This window comes from Mauremys reevesii, unplaced genomic scaffold (genome assembly GCF_016161935.1).
Source record: "Mauremys reevesii isolate NIE-2019 unplaced genomic scaffold, ASM1616193v1 Contig101, whole genome shotgun sequence".
Lineage (NCBI taxonomy): Eukaryota > Metazoa > Chordata > Testudines > Geoemydidae > Mauremys > Mauremys reevesii.
In genome coordinates, this window is record NW_024100718.1 from 1 (window position 1) to 17,329 (window position 17,329).

A 17,329-nucleotide genomic window follows, 5' to 3' on the forward strand; every position below is an offset into this window, starting at 1 on the left:
TTAGATACAGTACCAGGCACGTAGAGGATTTCCACTTCTGAGCCATCGAAGCAGAAATTGACTTTTCCTTTCCAGATTTAGCTAATATTCAGAAAGGGAATCTAGCACCTGCCTTCCAGATTTGAACACCCTCAAAATTCAGGAGTGCTGAAGCTCAATTTGGGCAGCTGTTACTTCATTTCTCCCAAATCAAATATACTGATTCACTGTAGTTTGCTGTAGAAAAGTAGGATAAACTTGAGCAAGAAATGCTTCCAGTGGTTTTTAGGACTGGAATTGCTATTTTCAACAGCCATTGCCTTTGTTTGTTTGTTTTATAGTTTTATTTGTTTAAAAGGAAGACAGTGATATTGCATTGGCAAATTGCCCATAGAAACAAAGAATGGAACATAAGAATAATAAAGGCACCTCAACGTTTCCTCATTTCTGTAGGACAGTCTTATAATATGCATCCAGATATCCTTTAATCACACAAGCTGGAAATTGTTCCATGTTACTGCAGTTCTGTAACCATATGGGAACCAATCCTGTCTGTGTTCTGTGCACATCCAAAATTCCTGCTGAATGACCCACTCTGGGAGCAAGTTACCAGTGACCCAGGGCTGGGGTGGAAGGAGGGTGCAAGTGGGCGGGGAGCCCAGAGCTGGGGCAGCACGGGAGATCCCAAGGCTGGGGTGGCAGAGGGTGCTGGTGTGTGTGGGGAGAGCCCAGGGCTGGGATGGCATGGGGTGCGGTGTGTGGGGAGAGCCCAGGGCTGGCAGTAGGGGTACAGGTTGGGGGAGGCCCAGAACTGGGGCAGCAGGGGTGTGGGTGGAGGGGCAGAGCCCAGGGCTGGGGCAGCAGGGAGATTCAGGAGGAGCCCAGGGCTGGGGTGGGGCAGCCAATTTTTTTTTTTTTGCTTGGGACAGCAAAAACCTAGAGTTGGCACTATCTCCACCCACCGTGAGGTAGGTAGGAGCGGATCATTATTATCCCTACTTGAAAGAGGGAGAAGATAAGGCTGAGAAAGGATAATTGACTTGTCTTAGGTCGCATAATCAGTGGCAGAGTTGGGAATAAGACCCAAGAGCCCTGATTTTCAAACTAAGCATCGGATCTTAAATTTCCTACATTGAATGATCTGAGTAAAGTGCTCTCAGATGAGCTCCAGACCAGCAACAGTGCACAGTAAGTATTCAGCCAGTATTTTAGGAGAACTGGAATGTTAGAGAGAATCATGAACTGCTCAGAGACAATTAATGCAGAGAAGCAGCAAAATTCATCAAACATACAACTGCTTATGACTTATTTACTTGGTCTTAAAAAAGAACAACAAGACCTGAGTCTCTTCTCTGGCAATAACCCCCTGCTCAGCCAATCAGGGTAGAAACTGAGGATGGGAGGCTGAGAGTTCTCACCAGAGAGCCCAAAGGATGGCCCAGGTCACTGGTGGGGATCACTGCCCCGCAACACACACACACACACACACACACACACACACACACACACCCCTCTCCTGGTTTTGGGAGGGGAATAGAAGAAAGGATAAAAGAAGCAAGAGACGAAGAGAAAGGAGGGAGGGAGGGATGGATGAAAAGGTGAAACAAAGGACAAACCCCAATGTCCCCAGTGAATCTAAGGGACAAAATCCCAGGTACACAATAAAATTCTGCCTCCTTAAGCTTGTTTTTTCCATGCCTAGAATTCAACTCTCACCAGATGACTGAGACTGAACAGGTTTCAAACCTCGAGGGGGCTTCTGGCTGTGATTTGTCAGTCCTCAAAGGCCAGCCAGGTGACTGTAAATAACTTACAATCATTAGGAAAAATTAGTATCAAGATTCCAACTCTAGCAGTCAGACAACATTGGTTCAATTTACAAGAGATTACTTTTTATATTCCTTGGTTCCCCAAATTAGGAAGGGCCTGTGACCACAGGTCCTGCAGGGTACAAAGGGCAGGTCTACATCCCTTTTCTCTTTGTGCATAGTCCTGCCTGCTACCTTTTCAGTTTCAGTTCTGCTACCACAGTACTGATCAGCACATTCTTCAGTAGCATAGGGAAGGGCAGGCACCATCACACAAGGACTATTACACAGAGACCTGCCAAATGCACACAGCAAACAAATGAAAACAAGAGATGAAAATGTTATTTTTCATTAATCCCTTTCAGTGACAGCAACCTCCGTGGCTAATTGTAACAATAGTAGATGCAGCATTTTCTGATTGAAATGATTTTCAAGTTGTGGGTGCCCTTTATGAACAGTAATTGCCTACATCTGTGACACAAGTACTTTTCAATTCCATTAAACCTGGGGTTTTGCTCAATTACACACGATATCTTGGAATTTTTCTGGCATATTCATCATCACATACATCACCTACAAGACTCCTGCCATAACAAGGGGTTCTTTATAGGGTTTGAAATTATTAAAGTGACCCAGCACTTTTCAATTGTAACAGCTCAGGACAAAGTAGATCTCCTGATCCCACTTATGTAGCTATTTAAATGTAACCTAGTTATAAGGTGGCCTAACTTACTGATATTTTTGACACGTTTTCAAAAAGTGGCCTCTATTTAAATCCATGCAAATATCTGTATGCACACTTTCTGAGCACTGCAAGTCTGAATCTATCACCTGTGCATGCATCTGCTGTTACCTGAAACATGCACATGCTGCTATTTGCATGAAAACTTCTACACGCCTGAATAGAGGAGGATCCTTTGAAAATGTGGCCTTTTAATTATATTTCATACTCCACAAGAGTAGCCTAAAAACAACAACGGGATATAATAAGGCCCTGGCATCAAATGAATAAGGAACAATATAAAAAAATCAGCAGCACTTTATAAAGAGGACAGGAACAAAATATACAGTAACCATAAAACCAACAGATAAAACAAAATCCAGATTTCCCCAGGTGCAATCTAACAGGACAATTTTGCCTTCATAACTCTAGCAATACTCATCTATTTCAGCATGTAATGATCCTGTTTAAAGTATTCAGGAAACAATAAACTCTGGCCCCGGTGCTTGTACATGTTCACTTTGTTGAGTGTGGCTCACATATCTGGACCTCCCAGCTGTTAATAGCTTCACCAACCACCCCTCTGTCTTTGCTTCTGTGTATGTCACTTCATTCTGGCTCTGCAAGGTGTCTGAAGTCCCAAATGCCACTTGTCCTTCTGTAAACCTATCCCAGCGGTATCCCTCCCCCAACTGCCTCCTTTGTGGTTCAATTCTACACCATTGAAATCAATGGAATTTTTCCATTGACTTCAATTAGAGCAAGATCGGGCCCTTCAGCAATTTCCACCCAGTTCTTTCTATTATGATTTGTACCAATCAGGGTTTGGGGCCTCATTGTTCTAGGCACTGTCTAACAAAACAATGGTCCCGTGCCCCAAATATTCTGCAGCATCATCCAAAAGATGCCAGAAATGCAGTCCAGTGAATTACCTTGATAACCTCTGGTGTAATCTTTCTTAATATCTGTGGTTTCTAATTCTATCAATTACTAGACAATTAAATTAAGGGGGTTAAGTTACACAGTGGTTTCTGAGAGAACTGTTTTGAAAATCCAGTTAAAAATGTATTTTAAAGGTAAATAAATGCCTAATCTTTGCCTGAAACACAAGCAATATGAATTTTCTTTAAAATGTGTGCTACCATCTCCAAGCCTCATCCTCTCTCCAGTGAAATCCCTCTTCAAATGCCTGCACTTTTTCATTTCCACCCATGCCCTTTCCCTTTTTGCCTTTACAGAGCTATTAAATTTGTTAGTCTCTAAGGTGCCACAAGTACTCCTCATTCTTTATGCTTAATGATGTACTTCTAATAAAGAATTTAATTCTAATTTTTGCCTAGAGTGACTCTGACTTTCAAATTATATTTAAATATAGGAACTTATGGACTGGTTTAGGAATAAAAATAAATTAACATGTACAGAAATATGAAATAGAAAAACAAATAGGACAATTTCACTGCTCTACATGGGAAAAACCCACACAGAGCTTATTTCATCTTGTGAATTTTTCTGCAGACTAAGCTAAGGGGGGGAAAAGAAAGAGTTTCTCTAATTGTTTTAAATCATGGATGAAAAGAACCTAACATGATCACCCTTGATTAACATGCTTATTATATAATATATAAACAGGGAAACCAGGGAGACAACCCTGGGCCACGAAAATAAATAAGGAAGCTTTCACAAGAATCAAAACAAAGCATCATTCAGAATCTGTAAACAACTGAGCCCGCTGATCCTAAAACTCATATTATAGGTAGACATGTACCTCTTTCTCTCTATTTGAAATATTTAGATAACATCCTTAATGTTTTATTATTCTTCATGTCTCCACATTAATCCTTTTTATATTGATAGTTCCCAATGTATCCTCTGCCAAGAAATGGACTTTGTGCAGAGAAAATCCATTGTCTAGTGCCAAAGATATTGATAATTAACATTTATGTCATGAAACTTGTAATACCAGTTTGCTAAAATAAAGCTAAGCTTTTCATTATTATTTTAGAGTTTAATTTAGTCATCCAAGGTTACTCAGCTTCATGTTTATAAATTATACAGGGCAGGGACTTAACTCCTCTTGATCGACCTGTTTTGGAATTATGACTGTACAAGTAAGGAGGTTCATAACCTTGTTTGAATATCTGATCCGGCCTTGAAAGAAGGTGATTTATGGGATCGACAAACCCTCATCATTTCAAGAATCGGCATCTGAGAACAAGATTTTCCTCTATAACACAAAGAGCGGAGCAAATCAGTTAAGTCTCTACTAGAAGCTACAACTTTGTTTATGTAAGAGTCATACAAGGTTACAAGGTCTGAGAATAGTCTGCCAGTAAGAGTATGGATTTTAGAACAAATAAATAGCTACATACTGCATAAAAATTGGAAGTTTTGAAACTACTTGTCTGATAATTCAGCACTAGCCATGCTACAGCATGTTCTAATTTACCATTTGGTATATGCTTTTGAAAATACTGAAAGTACATGCCAGTGGTCAACTAAATCATAGAAAATTCAAGCCCTATTTTACATGATGGGTGAGACATTGAAAACTGCATGACTTAGAAATGCCAGTCCCATTAAAAGTTAATGAGACTTATGTTCCTAAATCACTTACTCTCTTTTGAAAATCTCACCCATTTTCGTTTCCAGGGCTACTGCTGCCAATCACCAATATTTTTAAGATAGTACATTTTTTGTAATTATCTGGCATAATAAAAGCACCAAAATTGTTTCCTGGAGAAAAACAAATCCAGAAACCCTAAAATACTGCAGCACTTCTGTTTCACTTTCTGTACCAATGATGAGAGGATTCTGTGAAGACAGACTTTTTTTTTACAGGATCTGAAAAATTTCTATAGTAATCAAACATATATGCCCATATTAAGCACCATAGACTGCCAAATTCCAGAGAAACAGAAAACACTCCATACTTGTGCATGGAATCACTTTTATGTGTTATTTCAAATGCCCTTCCTGAAGTTCTTATGGTGATCTGCGGAGGGAGGGGGGAAGAATTCTGAAGATAAAAGTAAATTCCAATGCCATTTCTATGATTGTGGAACCATGGGAATAGGGCACTGAATTTATCACAGTATTTACATTACTGTTACAAATCCAAATGTTTCACCTATTTTCTAGGAATACTTCACCTTGGTTAAAAAGAACCAAGCAAAATCACGGTGCAACGGTAATACAATTAGGGCATTACCGATGCACCCAAACTTGTAGATTGTGCAAGGAATATCAGGTTGCAACCTGTATAAGTGCAGGTAACTGTGCAAAAAGGGGCTAAAACTGTTTTTCTTTAATAATTGTATTCTCTGCCATGCATTGTCAGGGATTGAAGAAAGCACATGCCCAGCTTTCATTATCTGAAGATAACCTTCCAAATGTAAACCAGTGCAGACCTGTCTTCCTGAGTCTGCAAACTGGCAGTTCCAGAGCTTCTATTCCGCCTCACAATGCTGCCAAGCACTAGCAGCTTTGGTCAGTTTCACTGCTGTTATTCAGAACCCCAGGGGTGACGGTAAAACTGAGAAAAATGGTGCCTCTTTCAGGAAAAGTAAGTTCAAGCAGAATCAGGCACTGGAGCTATTCATAGAGAAGCTCAATCCCCGCTTCCCTCCTCCCATGGAGTAGGAGGAGGGAGGGGATTTCTCCCTTTGGGTCTTGAAAAAACAAGAGTGAAAACAGGGTGCTGGGCTATGGGGGAGATCTGTGTGTGTCAGGGCACTGCGGGTCTGTGTGGGGCATTGTGCAGTTATGGTGTGGGGCTGTAGGGAAGAGCACTGGGAGGGAGGAAGGAAGGGAGGGGAAATCTGTGTGTATTGGGAAACTAGAGAGTGGGGGTTTCTGTGTGGGGTGCTGGGCAGCTGTGGTGGGGCTGTGGGCAGGGGTGTGCTGGGCGAGGTGTGTGTGCACAGCACTGTGCATTTGTGGTGGAAGAGTTGTAGGGGGGTGCTGGGCAGGGGAGCTCTGTGGCACAGCATGGGCGCACCCCAATAGGAAAGGGCACGCTGGTAGCACAGGGCCAGGCGGACCAGTGTGCCTCTGGCTCCCAACTCCCCACGGGGCTGCGCCCCTGTGTCTGTCTGTCTCCCCCCCAGCTCCACCACCATGGCCGGAGCGTTCACGCTTGCGAGCTGGTCCTCCCCTGTCTCCATCCGTCCCTCCTTCCCTCCGTCCCTCCCTGCATCCCCCCAGCCCTGTCCTCTGTCCCGTCCCCTGTCTCCATCCGTCCCTGCCCCCTTCGTCCCCTCCGTCCCGTCCCTGCATCCCCCCAGCCCTGTCCTCTGTCCCGTCCCCTGTCTCCGTCCGTCCCCTCCAGTTCATTTGCAGCCCAGCTCAGCCCCGGTCACTCTCGCCAGGTGGGGCCGGGCAGCTCCCCTGCGCTGCGATCCAGCACCGGGCACCGCGGAGCACCGGGCAGGCTGTGCAGGGTGGGGAGGGATACTCGCATTGCTGACACCTGCCTGCCTCAGGGCTTTCTCCCTGCCCGCCGCGAGGATCGCCAGGGAGGGCAGCAGCGTGCCGCTGAGAGCCGTGTCCAATTGGCCGGGTGGCTGCCTGCAGACAGCACGGGGGAGAGAACCAGACAGCCCTGTAACGCAGCCGCTGCTCGGGACCCGGATCCACGCTGCTGTGCCACCGAGACCCATCAAGTGCCACGGGAGCGGGGGACACCCCCCCCACCCCAGGGAAGTGTCAGGGGCTGCTCGGGCTGGGAGCCCGGCGGAGAGTCCAGCTGGGGAGAGGCTCAAAGGGGGGGGGGTAAAAACGTTGCACCAAAAATATGAAAAAGTTGCCAGACAAAAACCCTTTAATTACAGCTCGGACGGGCCCCTCCGGAGCAGGGGGGCGGGGCCAGCCGCGGTCCCGCCGCCGGGCAGCAGCAGCAGCAGCAGCAGCAGGAGGGGGCGGCGCGAGACGGCTCCCGGGATTCCCTGCTCGCGCCGCTGCCGGGGGGAGCCGCTGCTGCTGCGAGCTGGTGCGCGGGGGGTGGAGGGGGGGGTGTCCTCGCGGGCGGGGCTCGCGCCCAGAGCGCTGACACTGTCCGTTCGGAACTGTCACGCCGCGCGACCGGGCCGCCCCACTTGTGACGTCACCGCCCTCTGCCCCCGCCCAACCAGCGTGGTCACCCGGGCTCCGCCCACTGTCGCCGCGGCAACCACCAAAACAAACGTTCTCGGAACACGTGGGGCAGGGAGGGGGGTAAGGATGGGCCGTGACGCAAACAAAGCAGCTGGCTGGCAGCGCGCGGCAATGACGTCACCGAGGAGGAGTCCGCGACGCAGGGGCGGCTCCTCCCCCCGCCCCCCCGCTCGCGGGCAGCGACCCAGCGCCTCGCGCACCTGTGCTGGAGGGGAGGCGGCGGCGGATGCAGGGACAGGACGGGACGGAGGACAGGGCTGGGGGGATGCAGGGACGGGACGGAGGGGACGAAGGGGGCAGGGACGGATGGAGACAGGACGGGACAGAGGACAGGGCTGGGGGGATGCAGGGACGGGACGGAGGGGACGAAGGGGGCAGGGACGGATGGAGACGGGACGGGACAGAGGACAAGGATGGAGAGACGCAGGGAAGGGAGTGAAGGATGGACGGAGGGGGAGGGTGACCAGATCGCAAGCGTGAACTATCAGGCCACGTTGGTGGAGCTGGGGGGGAGACAGACAGACACAGGTGCGCAGCCCCGTTGGGAGCCAGAGGCACACTGGTCCGCCTGGCCGTGTGCTACCAGCGTGCCCTTTCCTATGTGCCCTAAGGCATTCCTATGTTATTCCATAACATTCCTATGTGCCATAACATTCTTATGTGCTGAATAAGAGCACATAACATTCCTGTGTTCCCCTCCCAACACCAGGAGGGGAGTGTGTGTGTGCCCTTTCCTATTCTTATGTGCTGATCAGTACTGTGGTAGCAGAACTGAAACTGAAAAGGTAGCAGGCAGGACTATGCACAAAGAGAAAAGGGATGTAGACCTGCCCTTTGTACCCTGCAGGACCTGTGGTCACAGGCCCTTCCTAATTTGGGGGGAACCAAGGAATATAAAAAGTAATCTCTTGTAAATTGAACCAATGTTGTCTGACTGCTAGAGTTGGAATCTTGATACTAATTTTTCCTAATGATTGTAAGCTGTTTGCAGTCACCTGGCTGGCCTTTGAGGACTGACAAATCACAGCCAGAAGCTCTTTGATTTTTGGGAAGGCCCCAGATCATTTTGCAGCTGGAGTGGGCAGCACCACTCAGGCTACCGTTGATACACTAGGACCATCACAAGTTCTTCTGCTGAGCATCCAGCATGACGTTTGACCACAAAAAGGGGCAGACAAATAGAAGAGGCAATATAGTATGTAGTGGGCTCAGGGATGAGAACAAAGGACTAATCCTAGCGTTGACACTGGCTCCCACTGTGGCCCTGGTCAAATCACATAGGCCAAAATTTCCATACTTGAGTGCCTATAGTTATGTACCTAAATCATTGACTTTAATAGGGTATTAGAGCAGTGGAAGCTACTCCAGCCATTGATCTTTTCCCATTTTGCATACTGAGGAGGGACAGTGCTTCCTTGTGTCCCCCCTTGCAAGGATTCCCAGCACCCACGAGTTACTCATGTGGGTATTGAACATAAAATTTTCCCATGCAAAAATACATTTTGTTTTCAAACAATCCAAGGACTTAGTTGACACGGAGAATTTTTTTAGAAAAAGGGCAAAATAGCTTGACATTTCAAAAGAAATCACTGTTTAATTTTCTTTATAGTTCAAACATTATTTTAAAGGAGTTGAACTCAGATGTTCCTGAGGTTTAACAATGACTTGTATACATAGCTCCCAGAATGGAACCTGTGCAAACAAAAAATAAACAATAATAGTGTCTTTTAAATTCACTGTATTTTTAAAGACACACAGAGGAGAATCAGCCAGGCTGATTCATTGTATTTTCCTGTGCTGATGAAGGAATTAGAGACAATAACAGAGCTTGACAAAACCAGCTAAAGCCACCAAACCAACTGGAGGGTTAAATCTATCAATCAGCAGTAAATATGAAATATAGGGGTGGGATCAGGCGATGCCCTGGGAGAAGCCCAGAGAACTCCTCTTCCCCAAATGTCAGAAGAGGGAAGGTGCTGGGATTTTTATCCGAATGCCCTCCTGAGTCCTGTTTAGAGATTCAGGTTCTTTAACATTATAGCTGTCCCAAGTTTGCATAGTGCAATGCTTGAATTTACATGAAGAGAAAGTAGAGAGTAAGTAGTAAAGTTCTTCCAATTTTAAACTAGATGTATATTAAATTAAATCTGTGCTAATTAATCAGATGCATAAAGAGTATTTAAGACAACAGCTCAGCCCCTCTCACCCACCCTCTCTCCATCACCATTGTCAACTTTCTCTGGATGTGTTTTTATGGATAAACTGAACTGATCTGACTGGCTGAATCAAACAATAAGTTGTTCTAAACGAATCACGATGCTTCAGGTCAATAACTGTTTGGGAAACATCTGTTACTTTACTGCTTCAACATTCAGCTGAGAAAATTATTAGATATATATTCTGATAATTTGAACAGAAACAAAGTCATCGTAACAGAACATTGAGAGAGGATCAAAGCCTTAGGTTTTGAAAATAAATATCACACGTCAACATTTTTTCCATAAATGCTTCGGCAGCGGGAGACCATTATCCTAAGATAACATTCTCCAGCAGAGAGATGATCTCTTAATTAGAGCAATATGTAAACTACTTTAGGATGCTTGATATAAATCCTGCAAACTGATTCATTGATACTTTTACTAAGATGAATTTTGATATCATGGGATGAAATCCTGGCCCCACTGCCACACCCCTCCCTTGCTGGGCTAATGTCCTGCCCCTGGCCAGGCACTCTGGAGGTTTGAGCTACTCCCTGTGGATCACCCCACTCAAGGAGCATTCGTTCTAGGAAGCAAGCCGGCTAGACAGGAAAACATCAGACGCTGCTGCTCCCAATGCTACACTCAGTTTTTCAGAAATTAGTCGACTTTATGGCCAGAAGAGACCATTAGAGCATCTAATCTGACCCCCTGCATATCACAGGCCTCCTGTATGCAGGCCCGCCCAGAGGGGGGGGGGCAAATGGGGCAATTTGCCCCAGGCCCAGCAGGGGCCCCCACGAGAGTTTTTCGGGGCCCCTGGAGCAGGGTCCTTCACTCGCTCCGGGAGCCCCGGAAAACTCTCATGGGACCCGGGCCCCCAGAGCTTCTTCGCTCCCGGTCTTTGCCTGCCAGGGGTCCTTCCTCTCTGGGACAGAAGGACACCCCCCCCCCCGCCACCGAATTACCGCCGAAGCGGAACCTGCCGCCGGAGTGCAGCCGGGTCTTCGGCGGTAATTCGGCGGCAGGGGGGGGGTCCTTCCGTTCCGGGACCCGCCACTGAAGTGCCCCAAAGGCCCGTGGTGGGGGCTGCACTTCGGGGGCGGGTCCCGCTTCGGCGGTAATTCGGCGGTGGGGGGCCCCCGCTGTGGGTCTTTGGGGCACTTTGGCAGCGGGTCCCGGAACGGAAGGACTCTCCGCCGCTAACTTACCGCCAAAGCGGGGGCCCCCCGCCACCGAAGAGCCTGGACCCCCGGAATCCTCTGGGCGGCCCTCGATTTAACAGGGGTTTGTTTCAACTTATTGCCCCGATTAAAATCTATGGCTAAAAGGCAGCCACTGTTGTTAGTACTTGTACCTGTGTTTGGTGCCACCTCCTTTCCCTTTGGCCTTGTAGTTGACCAAGGGCAAAGCTGAACATCTCCTCAGATACCAGGGAGTGTTTATGTCCATTCCTGCGAGCTACACCGGGGTTTGATGTTGCTGCTTTCAATCCTCTGGCTCTGCCGGGATAAGGAACAATTCAGGCTGTCACTGAACTGAAGGAGGAAGATCAGTTTTTGACAGGGAGAGGGACGCCTCCTCTTAAAGGTGTTTGGCTGGCTGGCAGTCCTGATCCCCAGATCTCGCCCGTGGGGCTCCAGCAGTTTGGGAACCGGATCTCCCTTGGCCCCACCTGCTGCCTCCAGGCGCTCCTCCCCAGGGGCCCCAGCAGTGCAGCACAGCTGAGCAGCATCTGCCTGCTCGCTCCAGTGGCTGTCGGCCCCTCCTCATGGCAGGGCAGGGTGGGGCTGGGCCTCCATGCGCTGCCCCCACCCCGAGCCCCTGCAGCCAATGGGACACTGCGGGGGTGATGCCCGGGGGCAGCAGAACGTTGAGGCCCCCAGCCCACCCCACCTTGGAGACCCAGGTAAGCGCCACACCCCTGACTCCCTCCCAGAGCTTGCACCGCCACCCCCTCCCCACATACCCCCTCCTCCCTGCAAACTCCCTCCCAGAGCCTGCAGCCCGGTCCACACACACCTGCCCCCAACTCCCTCCCACAGCCTGCACCCTCTCCCTCCACACACACCCTCCTGCCCACCCTAATCTCCCTCCCAGAGCCTGCACCCCCACCCCTCCTCCTGTTCCTCCTACCCCCTGCCCCAGCCCAGAGCCTGCACCCAGCACCCAAACTCCCAGAGCCGTACAAGGAATTTTTGTGCCCGAGGCAAGGGCCAGCTCCAGGCTCTTTGGCTGCGGGTCCTTGATCCCTGTCGGAGGGAAGGACCTGCCACTGAATTGCCACCGCCGCTTCATTCATCCTTCGGTGGCAATTCAGCAGTGGGTCCCTGAGTCCCTCTCGGAGAGAAGGACCCACTGACGAACTGCCGCCGAAGAAGTGGCAGCGGAAGCGCCTCTGATCGTGGTAGAGCTGCGCCCCTCCACTTTCTGCATCCGAGGCAAGTGCCTCACTGCCTCGCCCATGTTACGGTGCTGCAAACTCCATCCCAGAGCCTGCACCCCAGAACCCCACCCCACCCAAACTCCCTTCCAGAGACCAGCCTCTCACCCTTCTGCACCCAAACTCCCCAGAGGCTGCACCCTCCTGCACCCCAATCCCCAGCCCCAGCCCAGGGCCTGCACCCTAGACCTCCTCCTCACCCAAACTCCCTCCCAGAGCCTTAGGTAGGTGGGGGGTGGAGTTTTGGGGGGCTGGTTCTGGGCGGTATGAGTGACATTATTGGCCCACTGGGAGGATTGGAGGACTGGCCCTGGCCCTAAGGTAAATTGAGGTTGAGACCCTGCTTTAAGGGATTGGAGCAATGCTGGAGAGACTGACGGGCAGGGAGCTGGGGAGCTGTGTGTGCTCCAAGGAGAGTTGTTGTGCTCTGGTGACACAGAGCGGGGGTGGGGAGTTTGTAAGCTGTGGTGTTTGTATAGAGATAAAGTTTACTAACCCCCAGGTTAAAAACTGTTCCTGCTCTGGGCTATACAGGATGTTCTCTGTTGAGAGTATAGCTCAGTGGGTGAATGTTTCCTGTAGGGTAATGGGTTCCTAGTTCCACTCCAAATGAGTCCCTTAAAGAAACTTTTTCAAATGAAAATCGATTTCCACACCCATCTCCAGTATGTTCAGGAGTTCGCTGAAGTTGAGGGGGGCTTGAAATGAATTTAAACACTATTTTCCTATGCAAATGAATAAAGACTAGCAGAGCTGCCCAGCAGCTGAAATCAGTTCCAGTCCTCAGCGTCTCTAAGAGGGACACTCGGTAGCTGAGGCATGTGGGACACCTCTGGGATGATGACAGGAGAAAAAATGCTGGATTCAATGAAAGCTGAGACCATAGGAGGAGAAGGTGAATGGCAACACCACACATAGTCATAACACTCAGACACGGGGCTTCACTGTCACTACCCCTGTGTTTTCCATCATTTATATCCAGGGGTGAAAGTAACTTACAGGACTTACCGGTACTGCCGGAGTCCCGAGGGGGCGTGGCCTCATCCAGAAGGGGCGTGTCCTCATCTGGAAGGGGGCGTGGCCTCTCAAGATTTAAAGGCCCTGGAGTACCAGCTGTGGCTGGGAGACCAAGGGCCTTTACATGAACCAGGGCCTCCCAGCTGCAGAGGTAGCCCTTTAAATTCTGGCCCCAGCCCAGCCACCAGAGCCGCGGCCGGGATTCAAAGGGCTCTGGGCTGACCGCAGCCGCAGCAGCCCAGAGCCCTTTAAATCTGGCCCCAGCCTGGCCGCCGGAGCCGCGGGTGGGGGGTTTAAAGGGCTCTGGGCTGCCAGCTGTGGCGGGGAGCCTAGAGCCCTTTCAATCCCCACAGCAAAAGCCGGTGCAGTCCGGCACGGCGTATTGGCTCGTGCCGCTCTGCCGGACCAGCTTGTACCAGCTTACTTTCACCTCTGTTTCTATCCTAAGGAACACACCCTCCCCCTCCCCCACGCACTGTCACACACAACCTTCTCCCCTTGAGCCCCATCCAACCCTCCCCCACACACGCCACGGGACACAGCCTCTCGGTGACTCACCCCGATGGGGGCTTGTCTCTGCATCTCCCCAACAGGGGAGCAGGGAGCCGAAAGGGCCACAGGAGACCAGTGGAGCTAGGCAGGGATAGGAAAGACTTCCCCTCCCTTTCCTTCCCCTCCCTGAGTCCCGTTAATCTCACCCATCAGATGCTCCAGCACCAGGTGGGCTCAAAGCACCAACCTTCCCCTGAGCAACGGAAGGGGGAACCAGCTCTTTCACATGGAAGGAGGCTCCCACTCTGCTGCTGCCATTCTGCAGCCTTTCATATGGATTTGTATTAGCTAATGCAACCCCCCCACTCCTCTAATCCAGCCATGAAACATGGAGACAAGCTCCTGAAAGCAGGGCCCAGTGGTGCAATGGGTTAGTGCCCAGTACTTACAGAGCAGTGCTGAGTGGAGTGATGCTGAGGTTGTGAGTTCAAACCTCACCTGCAGCCCTAGTTTCCTTTAAGCAAATGGCTTCTGCCAATCAGTTTGCTCTGCAGAAAATACAATTCCTGCTCAGAAGACACTGAGGTCCCCTTGCTTTACAGAGAGCAGGGCAGATTCCACAGATCTACCAGGCTCTGCCCTCCACCAGCTGCCTGTGTCAGGAGGGGTCAGGCAGAACCCAGAGCACTGCCCCTGACTCCCCCTCAGTCTTTGCTCCCAAACCACCTGTGTGCTCACCCTCTTCGCTGTGAGACTCAAACCCTGCCTGGCTTGCTGTATGCTGGTGTGGTTTTCATCTGTCACGTTGATGTGCATGTGGGTCCTGTGTGATTTTGGTGGATGTCTTGCATAGTTCTGTGTGCATGGATGTGTGTATGATTTTTGCATTAATATTGTTTTTTGCTTTGTATTCTTTTGATATGTGGGTTTTGTGTTTCCTGTTGTGGGCTTTTGCTGTATTTTTGGTGTGGATTTGTTCTTTCTATATTTTGTGAGGTTTTCCTTTTGTGTATATGGCTCTGTGTGCTGTGTGGGTTTGGTTTTTGTTATGTCTGTGTGGGCCTGTGCAGTGTGTGATTTTCTCATTCTCTGTGTGCGTGTTTGTCTCTCTGTTTGTATCTTCATGTGTAAATTCACTGAACTTTTCAAAATCTGCACAGCTTTGCCAATTTTCACCAGGAATTTTTCTCCATTAACAAATTCTCACTTGTTCCCTACCCGTTGGTTGTTCCTCACCCGTTGGTGACCATTGCCCCAGGGGCCTGTCAGTCTCAGGGTCCTGATTTCCCATTGGCCCTTCCCCTTCTATTGGGACTGGGAACTAGCCAACCAAACCCCACTAAGTTTTAGTAAAGGGCCAACAGTCCCTTACACAAGCCAGCCCTGTGAGAGTCACCAATGTCCTGAGAGAACAGTACAAGCTGGTCCCATGGTGTAAAGGGCAGCACTCAGGACTCTGAATCCTGCAATCTGAGTTCAAATCTCAGTGGGACCTTGTGTTAGCTGGTGGTAAAGATCTGGTGCTCAAAGTGCTTTCCTGTCTCCAGCTATACAAAAGTGGGTCATTTCCTCCTGCTGGTTAACTCCTTTCCCCACCAGAGCCAGGTCTTTGGTGGGGGTTTAGAAGTGGCTCTAGTGGTTGGGATTCTCACTGCTTCACCTGATGCCCACAAGTCTGGTGCTTGTAGCCACACTTTTCCTCTTGCTCACATGGCACTTGAAGAAAGCAGTGCCAGGGCCAGGCTTGATAGGCAGGAGGGAGGCAGAGTCCCAGGCTGGAGCCCAGCACACCTCTCCTCCTCTGGGCACCTGGAGCAGAGGCGGCTGGTGCTGACAGCTCTGAGGGAAGGCTTATAAGCCACAGAGCGACTGAGGGCGGGGCGAGACGAGGACAGGACCATGCCTATGTGTGGCCAGCAGACAGGCAACAAGACTCCCGGCCAGCCTGCTCCCTGCCATGCCAAACCCCACTGAAGGCCACCCGCAGACCACCATGCGGGGTGGCTGCTGATGCTCTGTGTCCAACATCAGTAGACGGTAGGAAAGCAGGGCCAGCCCCTGGTGGGGCCTCTCTACTGTTCCCATACCCCATGCTCACTTTTGCAGTGGGGCAGGAGATGTTATCCCAAGAGGCTTTTCTCCAGCTGGTGAGAAGCAGAGAAACATCCAGGCTCCCAAGGCGCTATGTAGCAACCCCCCTCAAGCACAGGGACAGAGGGAAACTGCTCCACATGCTAGCCCGGCAGCCGTCCATTTCCTTTGGGAATTCAGGAATAGCAAAGGCTAGACTGGAAGCACCTGGGGCTCATGCCCCAGCCTTTGTGACATCCAACCCCCAACTCCTTCCCGGGGCTCTAGCTGAAGGCAGAGCATTGGCCTGAGCGGCCAAGAAGAGGTTCCAGATTTGAAAGGAGCAGGACTTTCAGCACGAAGGTAAAACTGCATCAACACAACCACAAAGGGACTTGACCTCAAGTTCTTAATTCAAAGTCAGGCACCTTATCCATTAAGCCATGCGGCGCCTTCTTCATGCGCTTCTTTGGAAAAGGTGGACACTGTGTTTCTTGGGTCACCTATTGAGGGGGGGCGAGACTCTCTGGCACAAGAAGTCGAGTTCCCAGTGAGATGTGAGACTTAATTATACGGGGCCAGGTGCAGGGCTTTGACAGGGAGGCTCAGGCATGGGGGATTGGGGTGCAGCGGACGGACCGGCTGTCTAGCTGTGGAGATTTAGTCGCACTGAGGCACAGGAGGGAGGAGGAGGAGGAATCCTGCTGACAGGCAGTGGCTGTGCAGAAAGAGGAGGAGTTCTGGGGACTTTCTTTGCCTCTCTTTGCCTGCCTGCTCACTCCTGTGGTGAACGGTGAAGATGCTCTAAACAAGCCCAGGTAGCTCAGATGGTAGAGCATCAGGCTTTTAATCTGAGGGGCCAGGGTTCAAGCCCCTGTCTGCGTGCTCAGCTTTTAAGTTGCCTTGTGTTCCAGGAGCCAAATTCTGTTCACAGCCACATGCGGATTCCCAGAAGCTGTGGCCATTTCCTGGAAAGGCTCCTTTCCTTAGCAATCAGGAGAGAGGTCACATCCACAGGAGCAGGTGTAGAAAGCACAGTCTCTGGCTGCCAGGAAGCGGTGTGCCAACATAGTGTTCTCTACAACGGCGTTTAGATCGGGATAATTTACGTGGCTCAGCACCCCAGTTCCAGCACCTCTGCCCAGGCAGCTCCCAGCCTGACACACACACACAGCCCCTGCATCCTCCTCAGCCCAGAGGTGAGCCCCCAGCTGAGTGGGGAATCAGAACCCCTGAAATTACCCTGGGACCAGCATGATCTGCCTCCGCCCTGCCCTGCTCTGCATGTATTCGGAGTGAGTCGGTTTCCTGTCCTGCCATGTGTCTCTTCTCCTCCCCAGTTCCTTCCAAACCACCCCATTTCCCTGCACCCCGGGCTGGGTCTCTGCCAACCCCCTTCTCCCCTCCTGCCCCAATATCTCCCTGCCCCTACAGGTCTATAGGGCTGGAT

At 50.3% G+C, this 17,329-nt stretch overlaps 1 non-coding gene across 1 annotated transcript; it reads left to right on the forward strand.

The window, feature by feature from the left end:
* The first annotated feature begins 15,232 nt into the window (after positions 1-15,232).
* TRNAQ-CUG lies at positions 15,233-15,304 on the forward strand. The gene has a single exon. It is a non-coding gene; the product is annotated as a tRNA-Gln (tRNA).
* Positions 15,305-17,329: the final 2,025 nt, after the last annotated feature.